Raw genomic sequence first — 14,936 nt, 5'->3', positions numbered from 1 at the left:
GACCTCAATGATATGAAATAAACAAGCTGCCCTAGATAGCAAGAGACTGAACGATAGGCTTACAGGAAATCGGAGGGTGGAGGAAGGATATGAGCCGATGTCTGCAGGGGTGGAATTTAAGACGAGATGGTGGTAAGTATGAACACAAAGAAGAGATAAAAGGGGGGCAAGAGGTTGCCTTTGCTTGGGGCTTTGCGGGTTTGAGGGTGGCTGGGGAGGGACGGATGGGTAACGTTGCCCAAAAGTGGGGGGAGGGAGGGGTAGCATACGAACCAGGAGAGGGTCAGGTGTTGGTGGAGAGTAAAATGCCGAGAAAATCATATCAAAATATAATAAAGAGGGTTACCTGTTTAGAATGCTCGGAGGGGAGGGTCTGATGCAGGACGGGCTCCTGGGGAATGTCTAAATGCTCATTCTGCCAGAGTGGGTGACACCATGGGGTAGAAACCCAAGTAGTGAGAGTGGGGGTGGACCCACATCCTGGGGAGGACTAATGCCATCCAATAGAGGGAACTGTATCCCTCGAGAGAAAGGGTGGCTCCCAGGGCATTGGGGCAGTTGAGCAAGTTAGGCCCTGAACACTATTCCATCTATCTCTGGAAGTGGCTCCTCAGGAAACGGAGGTTGGCTATCACTGAGGGCACCAAGGTGGAAGGGAAAATGGACGTTAAATGTGTGGAACCAAAGTAAATGGGGGGTAAGAGAGGAGTTTCTTGAGAGTACACAAAGATGGATATAAAACATGTAATATTACACCATAACATATAGGAGATGACAGACTGATAATGTAAACCATAATGTAAAACATAGGATAACTAAAAATGTAAAGAACTGTGTATCCTAAAGTATGCACCATAATGTAAGCACAGATGTCACCTTGTTAGAAAGCTAATGTCTCAGACTCTGTACATCACTTTAAGTAAATATGATATGAATAGGGCGTAAGAGTATCACTGTGGAAGGGAAAAGGTTTTCTGGTGGATGTGTGGGAGTGCTGTATATTATATATATACATTGCTGTGGTCTAGGACTCCTGTGAAGAAAAGCTGAATAATTGGGGGGGGGGGGGGGGAAAGAAAAAAATAGGATGTGGAATTTTTTCAAGTCAACATTCTTTATCTAAGTTCTTTATCTAACTTTATCCAAGTTCTTTATCTATCCTTTAAACTCATCGCTATATGCCATTCCCTAGTAAGGGACCATGACATTATATTGGGCTTCAAATTTCGGGGAGTTCTGGATCACAGAGTGTCTCAACAATGGCAATGGAGGGATACTGGTATGGGATACCAATGACAGGTGATATATGACTGACAGGGAGCTGTACAGAACATATGTCCAGGGTGCATGGTAATGTTTGGATATACTCATAGTGGCAACAATTAAAAACCACAGTAGGGGGGGGTACTGGGTTCCTGGCCAGTGGTGCTCTGTCGTGGTCCCTAGAGGAGCAGCGACAGTCTCCCAGGTACAGTGGTGGGGACCGGGAGGGAGTGAGGGTTCAACAGTGAGCCCCAGATGCTAATGACTATGCTTGTGAGCTGATAAACCCAAAATAAGAACAAGGCCTAGAGCAACTTTGTGCCTGGGAATTTCCTTCTGTCAGCCTTCATGTTACTCAAATGTGGCCAGTCTCGAAGCCAAACTCAGCATGTAAATGCAATGCCTTCCCCCCAGCGCGGGACATGACACCCGGGGATGAGCCTCCCTGGCAACGAGGGACCACTATCAACTACCAACTGATGATGCAACTGGAAAATGACCTTATACGGAAGGTTCAATGCGGATCAGCAGAATATCCATGTCTACATAAAATACCATGACTTTAAAATGCTGTTTGACCTAAAGTAAGGGGGAAATGGAAAGGAGAAATGAGTTTATATGGCTACGAGTTTCTAAAAAAGAGTCTGGAGGCTGGCAGAAGGTTTGCCCACATGCACAACTGAGCAGAGTCAGAGAGACAGATAAAGCAGATACAACCCCCAGATATTGGTTCCTTTGAGGGCTAAAGAGACCCATGGGAGTTGTGGTCATGGCCGATGGGGTTAACTACCAGGGCAGATGGCCCCTCTTTGGAAATGGTGTTTATGTGTGATGAATCTGGACTCAGATGGGATCTCCCTTCATAAGACTTTCATGCTAATGTGCTGGAGGTGCAGTTAATGTTGGGGTTTAAGATATATTTAGGGGATTTGAATCTCTGGACTGACAATGTGATAGCCAGATCCTGAGCCTCAACAGACTCCAGCACCTACAATCTGATTTATTGGACTTACCACACTCAGCTAAGATGGAGTTGAAGAAGGACAACCACCACACCATGGAGCCTAGAGTGATTACAACTGAAAATGGGAGGATTGCATCCAGCATCCAGGTGGAATCTGACCCTCCTCTTGACATAGAGGTGCAATGGACACAACCAATCCAATGTCCACATAGAAGAGGTGGCATTGGATTGGGAAAAGTGGACATAATGGACAAAGGGTGTGGGGAAAGGCAGGAAGAGATGAGAGGTGGAGGCGTCTTCGGGATGTGGAGCTGCCCTGGATGGTGCTTCAGAGGTAATCACCGGACATTGTAAATCCTCACAGGGCCCACTTGATGGAATAGAGGAGAGTATGGGACATGATGTGAACCAATGTATATGAGGTGCATAGGTGCCCAGAGATGTACTTACCGAGTCCAGTGGATGTGTCATGATGATGGGAACGAGTGTTGTTGGGGGGGGGGAGAGGGGGGGTGGGGGTGGGGTTGAATGGGACCTCACATATATATTTTTAATGTAATATTATTACAAAGTCAATAAAAAATAAAAAAATAAAAAAATAAAAAAAAAAGATGAGAGGGGATTAATTGTTATGTAGGGTTGAAGAAGGAAAGCTAAGAGATATGGAATTTTTCTTTTTGGAGTAATGAAATTTTTTTAAAATTTTTGAGATGCTGAATGTTCAGCGTAGTGATTATAATAAAAACTATTGATTAAACACTTTGGATACTATAGCAAGAAATAGCGTTATGTACAGTGGGAAAGCATAGAGAGAATGAAAGGTAAGGAATTTTCTTACTTGTTTTTTGTCTGTTTTTTGTTTATTAGTAGTAGTATGGAATTAATGAAAATGCTCTAATAATGATTGAAGTGATGAATGTACAACTATGTGATTATAGCAAATGCCATTGATTGTACACTTTGGGTGAATTGTATGATTTATTAATAATATAAAAAAATGATTTGTTAAAAAGAAGCACATGAAAAGATGTCCAATATCACTAGCTCTTAGGGAAATGGAACTCAAAATTACAATTAGATATCATGCCCTATGTACTGGTTTGGAAGTTATTTAAAAAATAACCCAGAAAACTATAGGAATTGGAGAGGATGCAGAAAAATTGGAATACTCTTTCACTGATGGTGGGAATGTAGAACATTGAAGCCACTGTGGAGGACAGTTTGGCAGTTCCTCAAGAAGCTAAGTACAGGATTGCCATATGATCTGGCCTTCCCACTACTAAGTATATACCCAGAAGAATTGGAAGCAAATATCCAAACTATTATATGCACACCAAGGTTCATAGGGATATTATTCACAATTTCCAAAAATTGGAAGCAACCCAGGTGTCTATCAACAGTGGAATGAATAAGCAAAATGTAGTGTATACATATGATGGAATATTATTCAGGTGTAAGATGGAATGAAGCAATGACATATGTGATAACATGGATGAAACATGAGGACCTCACATTGATTGAAATAAGTCTAGCACAAAAGGACAAGAATTGAATGACCTCTGATATGAACTGTGGCAGTTTGAATTATTTTATGAAAACCAAAAAAATAATTATTGTTTGTAAACTAATCTTTTTTTTAATATTTTTATTTATTTCTCTCCCCTCCCCCTGACCCAGTTGTCTGTTCTCTGTGTCCATTTGCTGCATGTTCTTCTTTTGTCCTCTTCTATTATTGTCAGCGGCATGGGAATCTGTCTCTTTGTTGCATCATCTTGCTATGTCAGCTCTCCATGTGTGCGGCAGCATTCCTGGTCAGGCTGAACTTTCTTTTGTGCTGGGTGGCTCTCCTTACAGGGCACACTCTTTGCACATGGGGCTCCCCTACATGGGGGACAACACTGCATCACACGGCACTCCTTGTGCATATCAGCACTGCGCATGGGCCAGCTCCACATGGGTCAAGGAGGCCCGGGGTTTGAGCCACAGACCTCCCAATGTGGTAGACGGATGCCCTATCCATTGGGCCAAGTCCGCTTCCCTGTTTGTAAACTAATCTAAACCTCTGGGTGTGTTTCCCCTTGATTGCATTAAATTCAGCTGAGGGGCCATTGATTATATTACTTGATAAGATCATTTTAGGGCTTTGATTGGACTAAGGAATCACTCACTTTGAGTATCCACTCCCTTGCTGGGTCTGATATAAACAAACTCACATGGACAGACACAGGAAAAAGAGAATTTCCATGTTGGATTTTGCATGTGAGAGTAAAGCTTCTAGTTTTTCCCACAGCTGAGCTGCAAGGAGAGAAACTCTAAGAGATAAGCCCTATGATAGTTGGCAGCGGAACTTGGAAAGAAAGCCAAGCAGCTGAGCCTGACAGAGGAAGCCTGGAGCGGATGGCGGACACAAGGCAGAGATGGTCCACCATCTTGCTTCAACACATGGTATCTGATTTTGGTAAGAATGATGCCTTGAGTTGGACTTTTCATGGCCTTGGAACTGTAAACTTTTACCTGAAATATACACACTTTATAAAAGCCAACAGATTTCTAGTACTTTGCATCAGCATTCCTTTGGCAAACTAAAACATGAATTTAAGATAGTAAGCAAACTCATAGAGGTAGAATCTGGAAGATAGGCTATGAAAGAGTAAAGGAAGTAGGATTTGGTGAGCTGATGCTTAATCTGTGCTGCATTTCTCATTAGATTGATCGTAACAGTTTGGAAATGGACAGAAGTGATGGAGGTGCAATGATATGAGCATAATTAACAGCACAGAAGTGTGAGAGTGAACATAATTGAAAGGAAAAGTTTTTGGTCATTCATGATGCTAGAAACAAAACTAGAGGATAAAACTGTCAATAGTTAACTGAGTGAACTCTGGGATACCTGAGGGTTGTGGTTAGTAATACGAATATAAGAATATTCTTTTTGGATCTATAACAAAGACATGTCACTTGTTAGGGTGTTGATAGTGCAGTGACATATGGGGAAAATGCATCTAAAGAATACATCTATGGGATATGAATATAGTTGTGTTGTCATAGGTATGTTTTCTTGATAGATAGAGACTCACATACTAGCAAGCAAAATATTAAACTTCTATCTTGGGAAAGTCCTGCTAGTTTCTCAAATAAAATGGCAAAAATCTGTGAAATACATAAACCATGCCTAATTAAAAAAATAGGTCAATATGCCAGGCTCCCAATCTTAAAGCTTGTACTTATGAACTTTATTCCTGTAAAAATGAATCCTAGCCTAATTACAATTAATGCCTAAGAATTTCTCCATGACAACTAGGGATGAGGCCTCCCTGTCACTGAGGGATTATTACCAAGCACCAAGCAGCAAAGCATTTGGAAAAAAACCTGAATGAAAAGGGGGGGAAATTAAATATAAAAGTTTTTATGACTGACAGATTTCAAAGTGAATCAAGATGTCATTACAGAGGTTACACTTATGCCTATTTCAGGAGGATCTCACTAACTGCCATGGTAAACAAGGGGGTACTCTCAAGGGCAGTAGAGACAGCTGGGCACTATAGGCAAGGCACACAACCCCAAGAAGTGAGTACCCTGTCAGTGGACCTTTCCTTGGAATACATAATCTATTTCCTTTTCATCTTACCTAAACTTGGTAAGATAAACTTTATTCATTTTGAAACACAGATTATAATAATAATCTTCCTCTTGGAAATGTCATGAAAGTTAATTTGTCAAGTACATGACATATAGCTTTATTTTGTAATGACTGGTAGCAACAGACAACAAGCTCCATGGGGGAGAAAAGCATATCTAGTTTTGCTCATCTATATATTCTGAGTATCTAGTAGTGTCTTGAGCAAAATAGACACTTAACAGTTTTTTTTATCTTGAAATTATTGAAAATGTAAATTAATTACAGCATTTACTAAGGATTTAATTTTAAGGTTTGAATGAAATAAACTATACTTTGCTGGAAATCAGTTGAATTTCATATTTTGTTTTATTTGACTAACAAATATGAATATGACAATTGTGGTTTAAAGTGAGAATTCTGTTTTCTTTATTTCTTGAAATAATTCATAATTATTAAATCAAAATAAATCAATATTAAGTAAGCATTGAGTACTAACCTACACAAATATTCAAAAGGAGTATGCTAAATGACCAAATGATAAAAATAAATAACCACAATTTAATGCTTTGGTTAGTGAATTTCAATTGCTTTCAACCACTTATTTATTCAATCATTTCCATCTATCTATGACTCAGTTTTTCAAGGTTAGAAAATATATTTGCATGAACTAAATTATTTTCAGTAGAGGAAGGCTTGTAGAATTTTGGTTTCTTTCCAGAAGTTGAGGAGGAAAATCCTCTCTAGTTTCCTAATGGCACAGTAGTTTTTTGAGGTAGCCATCTCACCCCAAAATATTTCATGTATGTCAGTAGAGATTTACTCCTGCTTCAGTTTCAAGAAGCATGGAATTTTCCTTGTAATCATCATTATTCCAGGGACATGTCAACTAAGAATGTAGGTAAGGATTTTTATTTATATACTTAAAGGGATGATCTCCTCTTGATCTGTCTTTCCTCCATCAGAAGTAAACTAAAAGATTGTGGTCTGAGTTCACACTAGCAGCCATTTTACACCCAATTGAGGAACACATATCAGAAAGGATCTGCTTCTACGTAGCAATGTGTTGACTAGGATAGGGCATGTGTCTTTGATCACTGGATTAGCTATGTTATTCAGTAATCTTAAAGCTTGCTTTACATCTGCAATTTCAATTGTGGAAGACAGTACAATTCTTTATTAGTTCAGCTCTTTAGAGAGAAGGCTTTACATTGCAGGCAAATATTTCTGAATACAGAATCCCATCAAAGGAATGGGATGAGTCTAGCAAAACTCCCAAATCACTCCCATTCCACTTTTAGTTTATGTTTTTATCTCTATCAGGTGAGAATACTGAGTTCACATTCTTCAGAGCAAGAGGAACAATGAGACATATATTAAGAGATTTCTTTTAAGAAATTAGCTTATGCAATTGTAGGGACTGGAAAGTTCTGAAATCATAGGGAAGGCAGGCATGCTAGCAACTCAGAACTGATGTAGTAGTCCCGAGGCAGAAATATTTCTTCTTCACGAAAACTCAGTTTTTGATCTTCGGCCTTCAACTGATTGGATGTGACCCACTCTCATTATGAAAGGAAACCATCTTCACTTAAAATTAACTGATCATAAATGCTAATCACATCTACAAAATAGCACACAGTAACATCTAGAGTACTGTTTGACCAAACAACTGGAGCCATAGTTGGCAGATGAAATTAATCATCTCAACAACCTATCACTTTAAAATAAACTGCTTCCTACCAAAATTTATTCAAGGATTTTGTTAAACACAATAATATTATTTTTCAAAATTTGGAAGTACTTTGAACAGAGTGGTCACTGGCATAAAACATAAATTATGTTTCTGGATATGGATAGTGAGTGGTGAAATTTCCCTAGGCTGGCATTGAAACCAATGCCTCAATCAAGTAGCCTCCCATTCAGTATTTTGGGTTGATCTCCCTAATTGTTTATAGCCATATCAGACAAGAGTAATGGGAATAATTGCTTTATGTAAACTACCTAGGATTAGTAGTTAATTTCTAATTGTGAAGTTTGTTTGGGGTTTGACTATTATATTTGCCTAATAATAGTATGCTGTTTGCCTTAGGGATTCTGCAATTGTAGCTACATGACTCTGTGTGCTTCCTTTGGGAAATCAGCAATTTCATTTCATATAACATGAGCATTTTGGAAAGTGAACAATTTATTTCTATTTTGATGTTTATTTCACTTGATAGAGACAACAGCATAAAACTCTGATATCTTGGAATTAAAATGATAATTGTACATCAATGAATCTTTAAGGACACAATAAGATCGTTTTGGGGGAAAAAGCATAAGAATTTTGGAAGGTCTTCAGTGGAGGAAGGAGAGTGTGTAAGAAACTCGGGTAGTTGAAAGCACAGACAGTATCTAACTTAACTTCCTCTACTTTCTTCCATACCTCAGTTGCAGGTTTTGTTATTATAGCTAAGATATCTTAAATGGTATGTCTTGATTTTCAGCTAAAAATATATTTTAAAGAATAAGTGAACTACTGGCAATTAGACAAGAGGACTGGCTTTTTCAACATAGGAAATACTTTTAAATTCCCTGGGATTTCATTTAGATTAAAAGTATTTTTGAAAAGGAAGATTGCCCCAATATCTAAGGACTTTATATAAAAACAATATCATATTCATTAGATAATTATGCCTCTGTCTAATAGCTCTATACCTAAGGTTTAAAGAGTTGCTTTAAAATTATTTGAAAAACCTACTTTAAAATCACACTGATACTCACAAGCTATCCACACTTCTGGAAAGTTTCTTTCAGATCTTTTCCTTGATATATAAATTGATAATAAAAGTAATAGAATCTTAGAGCGATTGTAAAAATAAAATAAGACAATACATATAACCTGCCTCAGTCTCATTCAAAACTGGCATCGCTGTGTTATACGGTCCCATGATTTGTGTATCCATTCAAAGTGTACAAACAGGGGCTTTCATTTTCATTGGAGTTGTGCTATCAACTCCGTCAATTTTAGAATGTTTTAATTACTCCAAAAGGAAAAACCCCCTTGCTCGCTATATCCCCCTAATGTTGATCCCTATTGTTGAAATAATGTCTTCTTGCCATTGCTGCCAAATAGTACAATATTACCATTGACTATCATCCATAAGTTATGTTCATTGTAATTTTCCCATGTTTCACCATATTCTTAGCACTTTGTAAAAGAAGAGCATTCTTACGTTAATACTATTAATCACACTTTCGTCCACCACCAAACCACTTTTATATGTAGCCTATTATTCTCTAGTTTTTTTCAATTGGCATTTTTTCCATATATTACCTCTCTCAGCCACAATCGCATTTATATATCAACAGTTATACTCACTATTATGTGTTACCATAAACAATATTTATTTCCACACTTTTACAGTTAACCTTATTAATAATGCTATATGCATTAAACATCATTTCTCATTCTCAAAACACATTCTATTTCCTAGAAACTTAACCTCTAGAGTCTACTTCTGTGAGTTTATGCATTGCATCCTATTCATATTAGTTTGCTCATACAATATTTGTCCTTATGTGTCTGACTTATTTCACTCAACATAATAAACTCTAGGTTAATCCATGTTGTCATATGCATACATATTTTACTTTTTCTTACAGATAAACAGTATTCCATTATGTGTAATTTTGCTTATCCATTTATCAATGGATGGAGACTTGGGTTTTAAAGACAGGAAGTGACTTCATTCTTCTTTTTTAAAACATTTTGGCTATTCAGAACCCCTTACCCTTCCAAATAAATTTGATAATCGGCTTTTCCATTTATACAAAAAAAAGGCAGTTGGGATTTTTATTGGGATTGTTTTAAATCTGTAAACCAGTTTGAGTAGAATTAACATCTTAACAATATTTCATCTTCTATTCCATGAACACAGAATATCCTTCCATTTATTTAAGTCTTTTTCAGTTTCTCTTAGCAATGTTTTGTAGTTTTCCAAATTCACATTCTTTATATACTTGGTTACATTTATTCCTACATATCTGATTCATTGAAAATAAATATTTTTCTGATATCCTCCTCAGACTGCTTATCAGTAGTGTAGAGAAATGTTACTGATTTTTACACATTAATCTTGTATCCCACCACTTTGCTGAACTTGTCTATTATTTCTAAAAGCTTTGTTGTGGAATTTTCAGGATTTTCTAAATATGGAATCATATCATCAACAAATAGTGAACATTTTACTTCTCCTTTCCTAACTGGGTGCATTTTATTACTTTATCTAGCCTAACCGCTTTAGGTAGAACTTCTAACAATGATGAATAACACTGGTGACAGTGAGCATCCTTGTCTCCTTCCTGATCCTAATGAGAAAGATTTCAGTCTTTCACAATTGAGTACAATGCTTTAGTAATGCTATTGTAGGTTTTTCATATATGCACTTTAACATATGGAGAAAGTTTTCTTCTATTCCTGATTTTAGGAGTGTTTTTATAAAGTAAGGATGCTGTATTTTGTTAAACACCTATTCTACATCAACTGAGAGGATCATGTAATTTTTCTTTGAATTATTAATGTGGTTTATTATACTAATTGATTTTCTTGTGTTGAATAACTCTAACATAACTGGATTAAAACCCACTTGAAAGTGGTGTACAATTCTTTTAATATGATTTTGCATTTGAATTGCAAATATTTTGTGAAGAAATTTTGCATCTATATTCATTAGAGTTACTGGTCTGTAATTTTCCTTTTTTCATAGTACTGTTATCTGGTTTTGATATTAGGGTGACGTTGACTGAATGGAATGAGTTTGGTAGCATTCCTTCCTGTAAGAACTTGAGCAAGATTGGTTTTATGTCATCTTTGAAATATTGTAGAATTCACCTGTGAAGCCATCTGGTCCTGGGCTTTTCATCGTTGAGAGGTTTTTGATGACAGTTTCAGTCTATTCACTTGTGATTGGTTTGTTGAGGTCTTCTTGTTTTCCTAGGGTCAATGTAGGTGGTTTGTGTGTTTCTAGGAACTTATCCATCTCATCTGTGCTGTTTACTTTTTGGCCTACAGTTGTTCATAATGTTCTCTTATGATCTCTCTTATTTCTGCAACAATATCAGTGGTAATGCCCACCCCAATTCTGATTTTATTTGTTGGCATTTTCTCTTTTTTTCCTTTGTCGATCTAGCTAAGGTTGTGTTGATTTTGTTGATCTTCTCAAAGAATCAAATTTTTGTTTCATTGATTCTCTCTATTGCTTTTTCCCTCAATTTTATTTCTACTTTGATCTTTACTAATTATTTCCTTCAGCCTTGGTTTGGGTTTAGTTTACAATCTTTTACTAGTTCTTGCAATTAGGTCTTCAATTTTAGTTCTTTCTTCCTTTGTAATGTATATACTAAGTGTTAAAAATTCCCACCCTCGGCTCTACCTTTGCTATGTCCCACAGATTTTGATATGTTGTTTTCATTTTCTTTCATCAAGAAAGTCATTGAATTATCTTGCAATTTTTTTCTTTGAACTACTGGTTATTTAATAGTGTTTTTTTCAATCTCATATTTTTAAGTGTTTCCTTTTTCTATCAATTATTGATTTCCAGTTTAATTTTATTATGATCTGAGAAAGTATTATATATAATTTCAATCTTCTTTAAATTTATTGAAACCTGTCTTGTGACTAAGCATATGGTCTATTCTGCTGTCATATGTTACTATTGTTTGTCTTTTTGCTTTTTAATTGACACTTCCTTTTCTTTATTTCTGCTCACTCCTCCAAGTCTCTCATCTTTGTTTTCTCCTTTTAGGCTGTAGCACCCCCTTTTGTATCTCTTATAATTTTGTTCTTTTAGTAACATACTCCCTCAGTTGTTATCTGTCTTTGAAGACTTTAAAGTAACCCTCATTTGCCTCATTTGTGAAAGGCAGTTTTGCTGCATCAGAATTCTTGTTTGGCAGTTTTGTTTTTTTCTTTCAATACCCTAAAAGCATCATATCTCTGTCTTCTTACCTCCATGGTTTCTAATGAAAGGTCAACATATAATCATAGTAAGCTTCCTTTGTATGTGATGCTTTGCTTTTCTCTTGCTGCTTTCAGAATCCTCTCTCTAGCTCTGATATTCGTATTCAGTAGAGTAGGTGTCTTGGAGTATGTCTATTAGGATTTATTCTGTGTGGGGTGCATTGTCCTTCCTGGATATTGATATTTATTTATGTCTTTCACAAGGATTGGGAAGTTTTTGGTTATTTCTTTCTGCCCCTTTTTCATTCTCTTCCCATCTGGAACATCAATAATGTGTATGTTCATACATTTCTCATTGTCATTTACTTCCCTGAAACCCTGTTCTATTTTTTCTCCATCCTTTTCTCTTCTTTCTTTTGTCTTTTCAATTTCAACTGTACTCTCCTTGATATCACTAATTCTGTCTTTCATCAATTCATATCTGCTGTTATACCTCTAATGTATTTTTAATATTTTTCATTGTGTTTTTCATTCCCATAAGCTCTGCTACTTTTCTTTGAAGAATTTACAACTATTCTGTATGCCCATCCAGTGTCTTCTTAATATTCTTCATCTCTTTTGTTATATTTCTCTTCAAATCTTTGAATTGATTTAGGAGATTTGTGTGATTATCACTGATTAGTTGTCTTAAATCTTATTTCTCATCAGGATAATTCATTTGTTTCTTTGGCTGGGCCTTATCTTGATGTTTCCTAGTATGCCTTTTAATTTTCTGCTGAGGTCTAGTCATCTGATAATGGCGGTGAACTTAACTTTGATGGTCAATTTCTCACTCTTGCCTAGTTTTTGTTTTGTTTTGTTTTGCTTTTATTCACAATTTTCTCTGATTTTTGATTCAACTTATTCTGAGTCTTTAAAATTGCCCAGCTTAAGTTATCAAAATCAGGCCAGGAACTCACTAATGGGGTGTCATTTTCCTCCCAGGATTTCAGTTTAAGAGAGATTTAGAAAAATAAAAATAAAAATAAACTAAGCCCCATCCAAGCCAGATGGCACAGACAAGCTGCACCACTGTGGGTGCACACCTGAAACCCCCAGCATGGAGCAGCAGTGTCTCAGACTGTACAGATGAATGGCTCTCAACCATTAAGAAAACATGGAAGCTTAATTTATATGAATTACAGCAAACACCTCAGGGGGGCAACAACAGATGGCCTGGAAATTGTGGTTTCACCTCAAAAGTCTACACAGTGAATTAATGTGCCCAATCTGTTTGGATATATTGAAGAACACCATGGCTACAAATAAGTGTTTACATCATTTTTGTGCAGACTGCATTATCACAGCCCTCAGAAGTGTCAACAAAGAATGTCCTACCTGTCAGAAAAAGCTAGTTTCCAAAAGATCACTAAGGCCAGACCCAAACTTTGATGCACTCATTAGCAAAATTTATCCAAGTTGTGATGAACATGAAACTCACCAAGAGAGTATTAGCCTGATCAACAAGCACAATAATGAGCAAGCTCTCAGTCATGGCTTTGAAGAAGGACTGAAGATACAGACCATGAACAGTCTACAGCAAGGCAAGAAACAACAGATTGACAATTGGAGCATTTGTCTACTATGTAGTGGAGCAGAAGATAATGGTGACAGTTTTCACTATAGAAATGCATCCACACCCAGCAATCAGGAAGCAGGACCTAGGAACAAACTGACCAAAACATCTGATAATTCTGGGCTTGAGCTTGATTATAACAATACAACAGTGTCAATTGATCCAATAATGGATGATACTGAAGAAATTGAATTAGTATTCAGGCCTCATCTTACACTTACGGAAAAAGATGACAGTGCACAGACAAGATACATAAAGACTTCAGGCAACGCCAAGATTTATCAATTATCCAAATATTTGGCTGTAAGGTTAGCTTTAGAAGAACTTCAGAGCAAAGGAGAATCAAACCAGATGAACCTCGATACAGCCAGTGAAAGGCGGTATAGTATTTACATAGCAACAGTCAATGGCCAGTCCACTGTATTAAATACCTCTTTTTCTTTGAAATTAATCAGTGAGAAATACTGGAAAGTGAACCCATGGAACTTTATTATCCACCTACAAAGGACCACAAATAAGCTTTGCATAAAAAAAAATTCTGAGAATGAACTTTTTAATAGCTTATCTCTTTACTATAAAAGGTGTACTCTCATTCCTTTTATGGACAGAATTTTGGATATGTTCAGTTTTCTTTCTGATCCAGACTCGTTTACACTATTAGAATATTTTCCTCTTAATTTAATATTTCCTTTTGGAAGGGACTGCAATTATTCAGTACTTTTTCTTTCCTTTAAAAATCTCCTAAGTTGTGTGTTTTCATGAGTGTGGTTCTATTTAGAACTCTATTTTGACCCTGGAATTTTTCATAGTTCTTTATTCTTAAGTGAAAATTCAGTTTTAGCCATCCTTCTCTCTCTGCCCTCATAGTTTTTCAGGCCTCCAGAATGTTAAATAATATGTGTCATGACTTTTTTTACCCAGAGTCTTGTATAAATATAGTATTTATACTATATAAACTATATATCTTCACGAAGATATGTTTATACTATGTAAACTATAGTATCTTCATGAAGACCAAGGCTCAAATTTAATATGCTTAAAAACAATTCTCATAGGATTATTAATTTCATGGCATTTTCTTCCATTTTATCTCATTTTACAGAGAGGTTCTTAATGAACTTATGCCCATTGTCATGCAATGTTATTTTTTTCCATTTTTTCTTACAATAATTTTGGAATTTCTCGTCCTGGGGAAGAGCATCCAAATATTCATTTACAAATTTCACCAAAGGAAGGAAAATTAAATTGGTTTTATATAGTCTTCAAATGTATATTTAAAGAGGTCTTTTTTGTGTTAGTTCTACTGTCACCTCTTTTCCTTAAATATGTGTTTGATGTTTTAGCCTCTAAAAATACCAGAGAAATGGAGATTTGCATTTTAGCCTTGATGAAAAGTACAAGATGTGTTCACAGCTTCCCTGTTCTTTTCTTACTGGTAGCCAGCCGTAAAAGTTTCAAGAATAACATGGCACATAGAAATAACAATAGAAAAAAAAAAAACGTTTGCTTCTATTAGAAAAGCGTGCTTAGCATTTTG

At 36.4% G+C, this 14,936-nt stretch overlaps 1 pseudogene; it reads left to right on the top strand.

Moving 5' to 3' along the window:
• Window positions 1–13,917, top strand: part of LOC101441204 (E3 ubiquitin-protein ligase RING2 pseudogene) — a 53,774-nt pseudogene extending 39,857 nt beyond the window's left edge.
• Window positions 13,918–14,936: the final 1,019 nt, after the last annotated feature.

The sequence above is a fragment of the Dasypus novemcinctus genome, chromosome 1 (genome assembly GCF_030445035.2).
Source record: "Dasypus novemcinctus isolate mDasNov1 chromosome 1, mDasNov1.1.hap2, whole genome shotgun sequence".
Lineage (NCBI taxonomy): Eukaryota > Metazoa > Chordata > Mammalia > Cingulata > Dasypodidae > Dasypus > Dasypus novemcinctus.
Note: the sequence above shows the minus strand (reverse complement) of the source record. Positions and strands in the feature narration are given on the sequence as shown.